At 42.2% G+C, this 11,929-nt stretch overlaps 1 long non-coding RNA gene across 1 annotated transcript; it reads left to right on the top strand.

Annotated features, from left to right (window-relative positions):
• Window positions 1–327: 327 nt before the first annotated feature.
• Window positions 328–11,056, top strand: LOC125146006. Its single transcript, XR_007144509.1, has 3 exons — window positions 328–472; window positions 4,341–4,465; window positions 11,001–11,056. It is a non-coding gene; the product is annotated as an uncharacterized LOC125146006 (long non-coding RNA).
• Window positions 11,057–11,929: the final 873 nt, after the last annotated feature.

Genomic DNA, 11,929 nt, shown 5'->3' with positions numbered 1-11,929 from the left:
GCGCGTGTCCGTGTCCGCGGGTCAAGGTGGGTGTTTTTATTTTTGCAAGGACGTCGAGAGAGTTCTTGTTTTTCTTGATTGATTTTGCATGACATGCTCTGTTTGGGGGTTTTCATTTATTACTTTTAATTTGGCAACTTTGTTACTTTTAATTTGCCAATTTCTCTTATAATTTGTTGGCTGATTGACCACAATAAAGAAGTTTGCTCATTCTCATCCAGGTCTGAGGAGTTTTCTCAGTATTTTTGTAGTAATTATAGATTTAACAGTTAAGTCTAACTAAAACAGTCTTTAGTAACCAAAAAGTCTAAGTGTGGAGATCACCCTGCGATGTGTCGACTTGGAGACCGGCTCTGAGTTACGACATATTTAATGGCACCCCAGATGGGACTTCAAAGGGGCTAGCGTGATCTGCGTCCGGGACCAGGACCACTCTCTCTGAAGGGTTACAGAGGCCGGCCATAATATTAAGGTAAGCAGACGCCTGTTATATTCAAAAGTCTGTGTATAATGAATCTGTGACCTGAAAAGGGAGGGGTGGCCCTCGGAGGCGGACAGCTGCCCTTGAAGTCAAGAACTCCTAAGGGTGAAATAAAAGAACTGGATGAGAGGGAGCAAAGGGGAAATAGATAAAGTTGTTTTGATTTGTGACTGTGTGTGTGTGTGAAAGAAAATCTCATGAGTGAATTCTGTTGTGAGAGACACACACGGAGAAAGAGAGAGAGAGCGAGAGACAGAGTGAGGGGGGGTGTATGTGTGTGTGTGTGACAGAAAAAAATGTCATGAGTGAATTCTGGTGTATACCGCCGGTGTGGGTACTATATAACTCACAGCCGGGACTGAACGGGCAGGTGGAGAAAATTCCTGTGGCGTACCGCCGGTGTGTGGGTGCTATAATACTCACAGCCAGGACTGAACGGGCAGGTGGAGAAAACGCGTTGGCCCTAGATACCGCTGTCAGGCGAGGCAGGTCTGCTTGTTAGGGCTGGGGGGCTCCCGGGATGGTTTTTTTATGTATTTATGTGTATTCATATACGTGCACATTATCATCATAAGTATACGGCGATAAGTACACAGTCATAAATATATGGCGATAAGTACACATATTTATAAGTGTACACCATAAGTATATAAAATTCATAAGTGTACGCCAATAATATACAAATAAATTATACGTGTACAGTGTGTAATGTGTATGAATTGTTTATGTGCACATGTGTATTTGTGTATTGTCAAACTGAATGACGATTCAGTTTGATGTCTGATAAAAACATATAAAATGAGTTGCAACGGAAAAAGCTTTAAGTCACACAAGCATAACATAACATCCATTTAAGTCACACAAGCATTCAATTATAACAGAGAACTGTACTGTATGAGACACACTGAGTGAAAATAAGATTCACCTGATTCATCTGATTCACCTCGCTTCATGGTTTTCAATTTTTTTTTTCATAAATCCCCAAGGGTCCAAGAAGTATCTAAGCCTTTTAATCCAAATTGCTGTGCTCGCCTTATAATAGTTATTTTTCTGACCGAAGACTGTACACGGAGTTTACTCCCGTCCATTTTTTTTCCGGCTCTCACTTCCCAGTTGATGAACTACAAATTCGGTGTCATATTTGTAGTCCAGCCTCACATGAGCCAATAGGTACCCCGTAGAGCAGAGATAGACAGTGTAGTGTCGTGTACCAGTCATTTTAGATTTCATGTCCCAGGCACCCTAAATTTCAACATCTACTCCTCAATTAACCGATGAGCAACCCAGTTTTACACCCACACCTGGCTCCCGAATGTCTGGAGTCTCCACAAAGACCAGATAACCCCATGCGGCTCATTGGGGCCAGCAAACAGAACACACACACACACACACACACACACACACACACACACACACACACACACACAACACAATGAGACATTCCGTTTACTAATAAAACCCAAGATAAGGTACTCTAAGGTTCTCATTCTTATAACCCTTTTTGTAATGTGTTTCTTCTTTTAAGGCTTGCCTGACTTAAAATTATTTGCTCCTTAATTTCCTGACAAGGGTGTATTTTATTCATGTGTCAGAAAACAACATTGTATTTTAAAATCCGTCATACTCTATCATCATATCTTACTGATCATTGCATGTTAATGTACACCTGTTCTAATGCCGTATGACCCTTTAAGGTCTGATGTCAGAATGTATACGAAGCTATTGTTTTCTTTTTACTTCCCTAATGAAAGTGCATCTTGTTCATGTTTCATTTTTGTTTCTTTGCCTTTATCTTTGCCTTGATTAATGATCTATGTATGTAATGTACCGCTGCCTTCATACCGTCATTACCCTTCATGTTTAGTATCCAAATGACCACAAAATTATCGGTTACTCATTTTTCAAGCACTGGTGTATTTTATTTGAGCACGAAGGCGCCATACCATCTTAATACACCCTGGATCAAACTTTAAAGTAATCTAAAAGTTTGATAGCTAAACCACGCCCACAGACACCTGAAACAAAGGGAGTTTTTCCCTTCAAAATCCTGACCGAAGTATTGGTCATCTTCCCAAAGATGGGTGGAGTTCGTGACCTTTAAATTGTCACAAACACCATTAATCCGTGGTCAGACTTCCGGAACAGCTTGGAGACGACTCCATCTTCCTTCAAAGAAGTTCCAGCAAGCTTCACTTCCAAGAACGACAACTGCTCTGATCTTCAGGAGAACTTGGAAGAACGTCTGACCCCACCCTAACTGACTTGTCGGAGATTTCTCTGTTGCATCCGGACTCTTGTGCAGTAAGCCAATGCAAGTAACCGTTTCCTTTACCAACCAATTTAGATGCATAATTTTAAGTAGGAATCTTTCATTGAATCTTAAGGTGAATTTAAGTTTCTGTGATGATTTCCCAGTTAGGGTGTGATTAATTTTTGAGTCTAAGCTTGCCATTTCCTTTCCTTCCTTTCTCTAGTTTCTTCTTTCCAGTCTCTTCCTCCCTTTCCCCAATTTTAATTTCTTTTGTTTTATTTTATTTTTCATTTTCGTTTTCCCTATTTCTTTTGTTTGTTTGTGTAGTTAGTTTTATGTTGTGTTTGTCTCATTCATTAAATGTCATAATTTTGAGTCACAGGTGATTTGTCTCTGAGTCTCGCTCACAAATTAAGGTACCTGCAACATCGGGTCTGAACTACATGCTCTATTGAGTTAATTTAATTTAAATTACGGTATACAGTAAAAGGAAAGCGAATCTTTCTTGGCCGGGAAGATACCGCCTTCATAGAATTAATAAAGGTACGCGGCCTGTTCGCCGGACGAACAGACCAAATAAGCGTAACCTTAATTCCAGTACCGTTAATTTCAACTTAGGTTAAAATATTTAGAAGTCACTATAACACGTTATAGTTACTTATAAATATTTACCTTGCTTCGCAAGCCAAAATCGCTACAACAGCTTAGAAGCCAATATCCAGAACACCCGCCGTTTGTTTGGCAGTTGGGCCAGCCAGTAACAAGTAGCGAGACCCTGATATCTCTTTAGCCAATAAGGAGACGATTCCAACGAGGAGCGATAAGGGCCATCTGGCAAGGGGCCAGCTGTGCCAGCTAGAGCACTGTGAAAGCATGACTGTTATGACTTAATTCCCAAGCTGAACACACACACAAGTTTTTTCCGTAGTGTTAAACCAGGTGTAGGTTATTTTATTTTTATTTTATTTATTTTATTTTTTGTCTTTGTTTTATTTTATTATTTTGTTGTTTTTGTTTATTTATATGGATCCCATTAGCTGAAAGTCTATGCAATCAGCTAGTCTTCCAGGGGTCCACACATATGCATACTCATACATACATAAAATCTGGTTTTAATTCATAACAGGACTAGACATAAATACAATATGATTTATAATTACATTAATCAAGACATATAAAAACCTAATGTAGTGTTTTTGTTTCAGTAAAAGAAACCCTCCATTCTAGCCTCTGTAACTCTGTGCCAGTAAGGCCTAGAATCACCCTGACATTTGTATCACACACACAGAGAGAGATTGTTTTGGTTCCAATAAGATTGTTGTTTTTTCTTTTTTCTTTCTCTCTTTTCTGAGTGTTAGAGGTTTAAGAAACTGAAAACTTGGAGCATTATCTAACCGTGTAGAGTTACATGATGTTATAAGTGAGTCATTAGATGAGACAATTACCAACAAGTTAACAACAATTTAATTGACTTATTCTTTTTAATTATTTTTAATAATTTTAATTTTACTTTGACTTATACTTTTATTATTTTAATTTTCATTTTAATCGAAGTTATACTCATTGGACTTATACTCTGATCTTGATATCTGCCTTGTCTTTCTTGAGAATTATACTAGAAGGAATCCTGCACAACCACGTTTACCAGAAAAAGAATAAACGGTCAACTGAAATAGTCACAGAACCACGTGACAGTGCCACAAGGGCGAGACAAAGGTGCATGATGGAGAAAGGTAAAAGAACTTAATTACTCCAGCTGCAATTGTAATAATTAAGCACAAAGATGCTGAAAAGGAATAGAAAGTACATGGCAAGAACGGATAAAAGGAGAGTTGCAGTGGCCTGAAGGAGGGACGTTTGATGAGTTAAAATGTAGGAAGATGAGAGTAAGAATAAAATGCTGGGGAGAAGTAAAAAGAGAAAGCATGAGAATTTTTTTTTTTTAATTTTTTACATTTTAGTAAGTTTTTTAGGAAAATGTTGTAATATAAAACGTTGGGCTCTGCTGGGAGCAGAATTTCTGTATTTGTACCCACTTTGTCTGATCAGATATACAGAGCATTTAGGCATTCATTTGCAGGGTTGATTGCTTACTGTGTATAATCATATGATGTAGGAATGGGCATTTATTGATATGGGTATTGAGAGGAAAATATTTAGGAGAGCTTTTGTTTCTGTCACTTTTGGTGTGGTTGGAAGTCTGTGATTGGTTGCAGTGATAGGCCCTAAGACAGCTCTTTTATACTGAAAAGCACAGGCGAACATTGCACTTGCTACACAGTGTGTTTGTGTATCCACAATTGCAGTGCAACTGGAAGAATAGACTAACTGAAAGAGAGATCTACATATTATCCAGCATATCCATTTGCACCTGTCCCTGAACAATGCAACAGGCATCACCCCAAAAATCTGCTACTTGGGCAACACTCATAAAGAATCTCAGGATCGTTTATTTAAATAACAAACAAAAAACTACAAAGATACAGGTTTCAGATACTGCTCTATATGATGGAGTTTCAAATAGCACATAAAATGTATTTTTATGTAATTATGGTCTAATTGAAAATAAAGCACAAATTTAACGGAAAAGCACATTTAGAAATGAATTACAATGAATCATCTTACAGTTTAAATTTCGATTTGTGATGATATAAGAAGTGCAGTGTCTTTATGTAAGGCATAAGGCACACAGGCTATTTTGACTACCACTTTGGCCCAAAGTTGTAGAATTACTGCATGGACATAACAAGCTCTAGTTTTCCTAAATAACTAAATATGTATTGTATGTGTTCTAGACATTGTAATGAACACAGAAAAATGTTTGAGGAATTTTATGGTAGGGTGAGTTCATGGCCAGGTGACTGGACAAATAAACAAGGTGGTGTTGTAATTCTGCAACGGTGGGCTTTACAGGGTTAAAGGGGTTAAAGAGAGAACAGAGTAAAGAACAGGAGTAAGAGAAGGCTACAGCCCCACCCTCAGGTGAATGTGAGGAGCAGCTCCAACCCCCATCTTATAACGAACATTACAGATCCGAGTACAATGGGATCCATCAATACAGTTGGGAGAAGGAAGCGGAGCATCGCCTCACTGACATACAGTACACAACGCGCACAGCGGCCTCATTCCCCCAGGAGGATATGAGTGAGGGGGAAGTGACAGTGTACGAGGCACACTTGAGAAACAGTTTCATGAATGGACTTATTCCAGAAATATCTGACAAGGTGAAAAACCTATGCATTACGTGGGACACTGGAAAGCTGAGCCTCATCATACAACATGCTTTGCATGTAGAAAAGCTGTTCATGCAAAGTATGAAGGAGCAGATTAAGTATGAAAGGCCAGATGAAAATCTGTGCATGAGACACCCAGATCCCCAGATCATGAGAATGGGAGAAATCCCACATACTCTGACTTCATAATGGAATTACATGAAGCGTAAGGCTTTTTTGTGATGCTTTTCCAGGGAAGATGGATATGACAAAGATTGCGCTGTGCAAACAGGAGGCCAAGGAGGAAGTTGCTGGAAGTGCAATAACCCAAGTCACCTGAAACAAGACTGTCCCTACCTACAGTATGGAGCACTAGGAGGGGTCATGGGAAGCCAAGGAAGACAACAGGTGCCTGCACAGATGCCTGCTCCAATGCTTCAACAAGGAGCAGGGCAGTCAGGAATGCAGCATGCACTCGCAGCAACACAACAAGGAGCTGGAAATTGGGCAGGCCAATGGATGGGCCCAGGATTCCAAGGACAAGCCCCAGCTCCGCCAGGAGGGAACCCAATGGGGCCAGCTCCAGGAGGAATGTTAAGCCAGAGGGGGAGCTGGTGCAGTGTACCACCTCATTGCACCCTGCACAGAACCAACAATTATGGTGGGAATTGGAAATGAAGTACAGGCCCCATTCCTGATTCACACAGGAGCAACATTTACATGCATTGGAAAAGAAGGCACAAAGCTTCCCCTCACATGTAGAGCAATAAAAACAGTGGGCTTCTCAGGAAAAACTCAGACTCTACGATTTACTGAGCCACAATGGATTACTATAGAAGGAATAGTAGTGCAAGCACCTCTACTTTATTCCCCAGACACTCCAGCTAATCTTCTTGGGAGAGATGTGCTCTGCAAACTAGGAGCCAAAATACACTGTGGGCCAACAGGAGTGTGGATAACACTCCCAGAAATGTTAGCTCGACAATACCTAGTAGTAAGCCAAGAAGAAGAAATGACAGAACTGGATAAAGTGTATTGGATGGAAGTCAAGGACAAAGATACATCAAAAATATGGCAAGGATACTCGGAATGGAAACCATGGCTAAACTACATACCTCCAGATTGCCGTGAGGCTAGAGGACCATGGCATTGTACCCCGAAATATGTTGAAGGGGGAAAAGATGAAGAATATGCATCATTATGGGAAGAACGACTAGAAGGAAGAAAATATCACATCAGCACGCACAGAATAATACTTGATCGGCAAGGAGTAGCTACATATGCTGTACTCCCTGAGCAGATCCAAGAATGGTATCATGTTGGAGACGCAGTCTCCCACATCTCATCTCCCTGATGATCGGGCAAGGTTTTGAATCAAAAGACTTTTGGCCTATGATGAGAGAAGCAGGGAGGGTAGAGAAATGGAACACAACAAGATATTCTAGGGTATGTATGTCGGAAGACAAAACGTTCCTAAAGATAGATTATAAGGGGACAGAACAGGTAGTAGCCACCACCATGCTGGTTAGTCAGCAGACAAAAATACAGGTGAGAGTAGAAGTGGAGGTACAGATGTCACAATTAGAAGACGAGGAAGAGCTGACAGAAGTAGAAGAATCACTAAGTAAAGTCCCAGAGCAATTGTGGACTAAACATGCAACAGATGTAGGACTAGTCAAATCAGCAGGATTAGCAAAAATACAAATCAGACCCAATGCTCCACTACCCTATCAAAGACAATATCAATTATCCAAACAAGCGGAAGAAGGGATAGGGCCAACTATTAAAGGGTTACTAGAAGCAGGGGTTTTAATCCCCACTAGGAGTCAGTGCAATACTCCAATTTTTCCGGTCAGAAAGCCTAAATCAGATAAATGGAGATTGGTCCACGATTTGAGACCAGTCAATCAGATAGTGGTGGCTGAGACCCCAATAGTCCCAGATCCACACACTTTATCAAATATTCCAGAGGGAACGAAATGGTACAAAGTAATTGATCTATGTTCAGCATTTTTTAGTATCCCATTGCACCCTGATTCTCAGCACTTGTTTGCATTCACTTATCATGGGCAACAGTATACTTATACGAGGCTGCCCCAAGGCTATTGGGTCAAAAAAACAGTACGTGGACGACCTCCTGATTTGTAGCCAATCAAAAGAGCAATGTGTACAGGATTCAATAACAGTACTGAAGGCCCTAGCAAACAACGGGCACAAGGTTAGTAAAGAGAAGCTACAATTCTGCAGGAGAAAGGTGGAATATTTAGGACGAGTTCTAGAAGGAACAACACGAAGAATATTACCGGCTCATGTACAAGCTATACGTCATACACCACGACCTCAAACCGTGCGCCAGATGTTGTCATTCCTGGGCATGGCAGGATTTAGCAGACCATGGATATGCGAGTTTGCCTTAAAAGTACAACCACTTAGAAACATGATAAAAGCTGCAGATCAGGCTAAATCCAATACACAGCTGACATGGACACCAGAAGCATCAGCAGCCTTCGAGATGTTGAAGTGCACACTAGCCTCAGCCTCAGCGCTGGCTAGTCCAGATTACAGCAAACCATTTCACCTATACGTGTCAGAAAGACAGGGCTTTGCATCGGCAGTACTAATGCAGCAAGGGGTAGGAAAACAACCTATTGCCTACTTCAGCACAGCATTGGATAACGTTGAGAAGGGCATACCACCATGTTATCTTGCTCTATCAGCAGCAGCATTTGCATATCAAAAGGCTTCCACCATCACAATGGGTCACCCCGTGACCCTGTATACATCACATGCACTGCATGCATTATTGACAAGTCAAGCATTCGTAATAACCAATGCAAGGCGAACAGGGTATGATGTGATACTGTCAGCACCAGAATTGACAATTGAAAGATGCAACACAGTCAACCCAGCCGAAAGGATGGTGCTGCCGAGTGAAGGGACTCCACACAATTGTACAGAGGAATCTGAAAAGTTCCTGAAAGCACGACCAGATTTAGAGTCCCAACCTCTCCTAGGGGCACAACAAATTTTCTTCGTGGATGGATCATGTTATCATACCAATGAGGGAAACAAAGCGGGTTATGCAGTAATAGAATACGACCTCATGGAGAATGTATATCGAACAATAAGCAAAGTGACTGTCCCCAAACACAGCCACTCGCCATAGAACAAAGAACTGGGGAACAGCCTTCCATGTCTGAGGCAGGACAACAGCTGGCAGGTCAGTCACCTGCCGAAAAAAGAAAAGAAAAAGACTGGGAAACATTGTTGAAATCAAAGCAATACAGGACCCCGTATCCTGACGGCAAGGATGATAGTGATCCCTATGGCCTTACATAGTGACAGGCCCTGCCGCTGGAACACGAGCCAGAGCTAGAGCCCGCACACAGCAAATCCACCTGCCAAGGAATGTCAAGACATCAATCCTAGCCCCTGTAGACGACATTGTTGAGGGTAACCCAAGAGTTTACACAAGCTCAGCGAGGGATTAGATATTTAGATATTAGAGATTAGATATTGTTTGAGAACTAAAGTTGTAACAAAACGTTTGTGAATCATGGTGCAACTAGCCGCACCCCAAAAGGAGAGCACAGACGAGAAATCACTAGATAAACTCGATGGGACTCATGAACAATATAAGGACAGACTAACTGTACAAATCTTTTATATGGCATGTGTGATAGGCATACTTCTGAATCTGGCAATCACAGTAGGAATTCTTACAGTTAAAATTCGTGCCTATACCCTACAATCAAACGACACTCATAATGACTCGCTGCCCTATAACAGTTTTTCAGGGGAAAAACTCCTATCCCATAATAGCGGGAGTTGACAGGACATCAGCTGAGACAGCTATTGAAAGTCACATAAAGTGTGCTCTAGGATTATTCGCCCATGCTAGCAAGCACAGGAAAATATGGAATGACACATTGTACTTTATGATGTATTCTTTTGACTACACTGGTCCCTTTCTGGCAGTAGTATCAGACCCGATACAGTGGGCGAAAAACCAGTCATCGTCTCACTAACCCCTGACCCTAGAGATTCGAATTAAGCGACCAGGGGAAGCGACCCAAGATCCAACAACCAGCATTGTTGTCAATGACCAACCTGCCAGTGGTGACGACGGCGGATATTGTAAATTAATCCATGCCTTATGGTATTACAGTCTCCACGTGGACTCAGTTTATCTATCCTCATTGCAGAAAACGTTATTCCTTGAAACATATGAAGTCTATGTCTATGTTCCTGCCTGGAGTCCTGGCTTCCAGTTTCGTCAGGCAGGCATTGATTTCTGGGCTAAATGTGATGGTTCAGGCAATAGTAAATGCGAAACCTGCCGCTCCAGGGTGCGGGGGGAGTACGAGGCACTTCAGGATTACGTTAAAGTGCTAGTATTAACCAATACAATACCACAGCTGACGGCATCGAGGGAAACCTCTATCGACAGTGGCTGACAGAAACCGCTCACCAGGTTGCTGCAAACAGTACCTGTATAATATGCCATGACCGGTCTAATCAAACTCCCTACTAGACTGGACGAGTGTGATAAATCTCCATATAATGATACATATTTATGTCCTGCACTTTGCCTGCTGGGTTCAACAGCCAGAACACATGGGCCGAAATGGATGGGCAACATAAGTAGATCCTGTGCGTATCAGCCGGTAGCCGCACCAATCCCTACAGATATGACTGTTCAGATGCGGCCTAACCAGAAGTTTCCACTATGTATTAAGTCAAGAGGATCAGTGTATGTCGGATTAAGACTCATTCCCACTGCTGGGCGAGAACAATAGTGATTCGGACTGGAACTAGTTGCGCATATACAGGACTGTAACATATTAGTGTGTGTCCATGTTTGTCTGTATCCCCTATGTGTGTATATCTTTCATAAGTGTTGTGTACACGAGGCACCACATTACTGGTGATGGCCTTAATGCCTTAATTGTGACTGAATCCAGACTGACTACACACAAACTTTTCTGTACATATGCTTACGTAATGGGTGTTGGTATTTTGTGTCTACTGGTCTATTGCCTGTGTTGTCTGTAAGGCTTTGTTGCAGGCTATGTTGAACTCGCGGAGTGACCAGAGACAAGTCCAGCGACCCCTGTGCCCGGTTAGAGGCAAGCCCACGGGGTGTCGCTTGTCGCCTCGACGACGCTCCCGGTTACTGCTACACGTGCATCCAACTGGACAACGAGGTGGACCTGTCTGACTTCATCTGGCGGGACTTCGACCTGGGTGTAGCACCACATCGCACATGGCTAACATACCCTTCCCCCCCGACGGCTGACACCTGGTTCACGTTGCTTGAGGACACACGCCCCGTGTCACTTATCCTTGCACACACAGATCTAGTCCTCCCTGAAGGACTGTGGGTTCATTCATGCCACCAGAATGATTATTCTCTGGACAGGGGATCGTTTTTGCAGGTACACACAAACGAGGTACGTCGTTCCTTTTGTGTGGCCTCGACATATGGATGTGGACGTGCACATGCGTATATTATTTCCCGCCATATACGGCAGGCCGCCGTACGCCAGTACTGTACGTTATTCTTTTGTGGATATAAACTATGGACATCTCACACCAAAGATGTGCAACAAGGTCTACAGGATATGCAAGGACCACCCACTTTCATGGACTCATGGGCAGGGGGTGATTCAGATGCGGTTGTTCCCATAACTCGAGCTTTCCACGCTTATAGCCACAAAGACATTTGGGGATCCCTACATGCAGGCCGTCACTTTTGGGCCCCCTTGCCACAGTGGATTCAAACCATGCATCACAATCATTACTGGTGGTCTTCGTAGGGACAGCTAGTTCTCTCATGCCGTGAAATTGTTCTTTGTTTATTTTGTCATATGTTTATGCTGTATGTTTTGGTGAGCCTGGTGACAAAAAGAAAAAATTTCACTGTCGCGCTATATATGCGGGCAGAGTGAGAATTTTCCCTCAAATCTGGCATCTAGAGGGTTT

This window comes from Tachysurus fulvidraco, chromosome 1 (genome assembly GCF_022655615.1).
Source record: "Tachysurus fulvidraco isolate hzauxx_2018 chromosome 1, HZAU_PFXX_2.0, whole genome shotgun sequence".
In the NCBI taxonomy this organism is placed as follows: Eukaryota; Metazoa; Chordata; class Actinopteri; order Siluriformes; family Bagridae; genus Tachysurus; species Tachysurus fulvidraco.
This window is presented reverse-complemented; position numbering and strand designations above follow the sequence as displayed.